The 5,000-nt window shown below is 37.2% G+C and overlaps 1 pseudogene; it reads right to left on the bottom strand.

The window, feature by feature from the left end:
• The window catches only part of LOC136836309 (uncharacterized), a 372,161-nt pseudogene that overhangs the window by 55,263 nt on the left and 311,898 nt on the right, over nt 1-5,000 (bottom strand).

A 5,000-nucleotide genomic window follows, 5' to 3' on the forward strand; every position in this document is an offset into this window, starting at 1 on the left:
CTCTCTCTCTCTCTCTCTCTCTCTCTCTCTCTCTCATATAAATAGTAATCAACCCCTTTCAAGAGGAGATGAAACATGGGAAAAATATTCTGTTAAATTATCTCTCTCTCTCTCTCTCTCTCTCTCTCTCTCTCTCTCTCTCTCTCTCTCTCTCTCTTCAATCTCAAATCTCTCTCATTTTACTGTCCTACAATATTACCACTTATTATTATTATTATTATTATTATTATTATTATTATTATTATTATTATTATTATTATTATTATTATTTATGTATTTCACTATTCTTACCATTATAACTCCTAATGACAGTTTTCCACTTATTATTATTATTATTATTATTATTATTATTATTATTATTATTATTATTATTATTATTATTATTATTACAAGCTAGGCTGCCCAGAATCTGATGGTTTATTCCTTATAATGTTTACCGATTTACAACGATGAAAATTACCTTTATCTGTAGAGCTGTTTTCGTATTTGAAAAGCAAAGAAAAAGGTTAATAAAACCATTAGATTATTATATGTTTGCAATTTTTGAAGAAAAATTTAATTTTCATTCTTTCTGGAAGATGAACCAAGATAGCACCTTCCTTCAAAAGGAACCTTTTAACTGGAGCTCAAAAGAAAAAAAATCTTTTAAACCTACCTTTAAAAATGCACCTTTAATTTGGCACTCAAAAGAACAAGAAAATATTTTAAACCTAAGTTGGGGTTGCACCTTCCTTCAAAAGTAACCCTTTAACTGAATCTCAAAAGGACAAATAAAAAAAAACTTTTAAACCTAAGTTGGGGTTGCACCTTCCTTCAAAAGGAACCCTTAAATTGCAGCTCAAAAAAAAAGTATTTTCAAACTTAAATTGGGGTTACAGCTTCCTTCAAAAGATACTCTTTAACTGAATCTCAAAAGGACAAATAAAAAGGCTTTTAAACTCAAGTTGGGTTTGCAACTTCCTTCAAAAGGCACCCTTTAATTGAAGCTCAAAAGAAAAAAAAAGCTTTTGAACCTAAGTTAGGTTTGCACCTTCCTTCAAAAGGAACCCTTAAACTGAATCTCAAAAGAAAAAAAAATCTTTTAAACTTAAGTTGGGGTTGTACCTTGCTTCAAAAGCACCCTTTAACGAAAGCTCAAAAAAAAAAAAATCTTTTGAACCTAAGTTGAGTTTGCACCTTCCTTCACAAAGCACCCTTTAACTGAAGCTCAAAAAAAAAAAAAATCAATCTTTTGAACCTAATGTAGGTTTACACCTTCCTTCAAAAGGCACCCTTTAATCGAATCTCAAAAGAACAAAAAACAAAACTCTTTTGAACCTTCAAAAGTCACCCTCCACTGAAACAAAAACAAAAAAAAAAAACAAAAAAAAAAAAAAATTTTTAAACCTAAGTTGGGGAACAAAGGGTGCAAAATCGTAGCTCCAACTGAACAGACGAGTTATGAATACAACTATAACTCGTATTCCTCGTCCGAAGAACAACTCGAGAAGTCTTTGAACCTGTAATTCCAGACTCCCTGTATAACACCCCCCCTCCCCACCCCATCAGAGAGGTCCCACCCCACCCCCCTACAGAAGACAAGGACCCAAACTCCTCACTCTCTTTTCCTGGTCTTCGGACGTTCGTTATTATAGCACCTGGCGAAATACAGGTCTAATTACCATCGACGGGGTATGTAAACACACTGCCCAGGACCGCGGCCGTGTAGGACGAAGGAACGGTCTTGCTTTAATGGTGGGTACTGGTTGTTACCAGGGTGAAAATACACTGGCGAAGCTGGTACGGTTGAAATGGCAAAACGCCTACGAAAAGGGGCTGTTGTGTTGATGTACTGCGTAGAGATACATAATGCTCCTACAGGTTACACAAATGCCAAACGTGAATTTAACTGTACGCATGTTAAAAACACACACACATGTAAGTATATATATTATAATATATATACATTTATATATTATATTTTATATATATATATATATATATATATATATATATATAAATTTATATATATATATATATATACATATATAATTATTTATTATTATTTATTCTCCTTTGAGAGGGGTGTCTCCGCTGGGCCTTAAACTTCCGGTTCTCACCCGTCTTCTAGGATGAGGTTGCAAGACTCATGCCTTTCGACCAACTACCTGGTATACAATTCACTTCTCAGGTATTCAATTTCCACGAATTTCCGTCAAACGAGCCTAAGATGTTTATCCTACGCCCCACCTCGGATCGATCCCAAGTCCCCGGCAGATACGACGAGGCTCATGACAACTGGACCAAGCTGCCCAAAAACGCATTCATACTCCAAGCACTACCGAGGAACAGCGAAAGACCGCGCATGCGCTTGTTAAAATTGTGCCGAGTAAAATCCTACCCGATGACTAGCCAAATCTCTACAAATACTGACTTTCCGTGAGAACAGACCTGACTGGCATTTAGCCTACATGAAGAGCTGCCCTAAAAATGACAGACAGGAACTTTTGTCCACACATCCTGAGCGACAATAAAATAAATGGCCTCGCCGGGAAGGAAAACAAGTTGTAGTCACTTGACACATTCTCCTGAGAACTTAAATATGAAGTGTGTGAACAAACCACACGAGCAAAAGGACACCACCGTATTATTTTGCCACATGTAATAATAATAATAATAATAATAATAATAATAATAATAATAATAATAATAATAATAATAATAGTATCACTCACAGCCTACTGATTAAATAATTAGGATATGACATCTTTCCTGCCTAGATAAACGTGGTTAGGTATCTCTTAAATATGAGATTGGATAATAATAATAATAATAATAATAATAATAATAATAATAATAATAATAATAATAATAATAATAATAATAATAATCTGAACACGATCGAGCCCAGCTTACTGATGTGATAGTAAAATGAAATCTTTCTTGTCTCAATAAACAAGGTTAGATATCTGTTAAAAAAATACATTGGAAAGCAGACACACATATTAACTTAAAATAAAGGACATTATATATATATATATATATATATATATATATATATATATATATATATATATATATATATATATATACGTCTATACATGTATATTATGTATTTATATTTATATATGTATCTATACATACATACATACATACATACATACATACATACATACATACATACATACATACATACATACATACATACATACATACGTGTGAGTTCGTGTGCGCGTGTGTATAAAATACTGCATAAATTTACAATACCTCAAAATCTGCAATTGTTTTTATGTTACGATCAAAGTATTAGACAACAAGTTAAGTAGTTTGTTTGAGTCTGCCTGATAGCTTAATAACAGAGGCATTTGCTCACACACAACTCATCACCGTATCCATCACTTCCGATAAAAGTCTTAAGCAAGACTCGTGCATTATAAAAACCACACAAGCACACAAGCAAACATCAAGCATCACCCCCGGGCGAGACTGCTTTCAAATTGGCACCATCCAATTTTACTCCAATTCTCCGACAGCGAAACCTCCCAACGCAACAATGCCTCGAGAGGATCTAGCTAATCACAAGCGTTATTTCATGCTATGAAGACAAAAAATAAATAACGCCTGGCATAGCACTGCATCTCATGGACCGCCAACCTGTAATTTTGTAGGCGAGACCTTGTAATTACGCGATCATTCGAAAGTCCATCTGTACGAATGTTAATTTGCCAAGCAAACTAGCACGAAGCAAAAAAAGTGAAATTGCCTTTGTCAAACGAACACGGACCACGCAAAGGTGAGTATGGAATGAGAGATGTCAAATGTAATATTCTTTTCTCTCTCTCTCTCTCTCTCTCTCTCTCTCTCTCTCTCTCTCTCTGGTGAACTATAAACACAAGAGCCATGCGCTTATATCCTCACAATCAATAATTTACTCACAGAATTAATATTCCTGTTCAAAACTTTTTTTCTCTCTCTCTCTCTGTGCTTGTGGCCTCATGCTGTTGGTCAGATATGGGTCAACTGGTAGGAGAAATAGCTGAATAATAATAATAATAATAATAATAATAATAATAATAATAATAATAATAATAATAATAATAATAATAATAATAATAATAATTAACAGCAAAACGTCAACAATACTCACCACGGTTTGATCTGCGAGGGAGGAAGTCGAAGATGCCCTGGAAGTGAGCTTTCCAGGACAGTAGGAAGAAAAGCTTCCAGTCGACGAGGCTATGCTGCAGGTATCCGCACTCCTGAAGGACTTGCGAGCAACATCCTGCCCTTTCAGAGCGAGTATGTCTAAGGCCCTCTGGACACCGCGCCGGGGCAGAGTCGTGGCCCTGCTGGAGTTGAGGTCCTTCTTGCTAATTTCCGGCGAACTGTGCGGGTCTTCGTCAGACTCCTGACCGCTGCTGGACAAGTTCCTGAAAGTGTTCGGGACGTCCAAGAAGTTCTGCTTGAAGGGCGCGCCTTCGAATCCCTCCGGGACGTCCAAGAGCTTCCTTCTCACCACCGGGGAGCTCTGCAAGGACTGCGACCTCCCGGATTTGGTGCACCTCTTGATGATTTCAGGCGAGCCCAGGTCGCTCGTGCAGGATTCCGGGGAGCTCAGGTCCTTCCTGAGGAGCTCCGGCGAGCTGAAGAGAACCTCCTGGGGTATTGTGGTCTCGTAACGCAAGACGGAGTCATCCTGCGTCCTTATGATTTTGGGGGGAGGGGGTTCACCGCGCACCTTCAGGCTACTGCAGGAGGTTCTGGTCATAGACGTGGTGGAGCGGTGATGGCTGACGTGTTTCAGCATCTTTCAGTCTGCAGAGAAAAGAAAAACAGTGGTTAGACCGAGGACCTTAAATAGGATTTTGGGGTTTAAGGACCTTAAAAAGGATTTGGGGACTAAGGTCCTAAAAAGGTTTTTGGGGACTAAGGTCCTAAAAAGGTTTTTGGGGGCTAATGACCCGAAAACATTGAGTAATTTCAAATTTCTGATCAATGGTAGGTAGCATCATGAGGTAAAA

The sequence above is a fragment of the Macrobrachium rosenbergii genome, chromosome 56, assembly GCF_040412425.1.
Source record: "Macrobrachium rosenbergii isolate ZJJX-2024 chromosome 56, ASM4041242v1, whole genome shotgun sequence".
NCBI lineage: Eukaryota > Metazoa > Arthropoda > Malacostraca > Decapoda > Palaemonidae > Macrobrachium > Macrobrachium rosenbergii.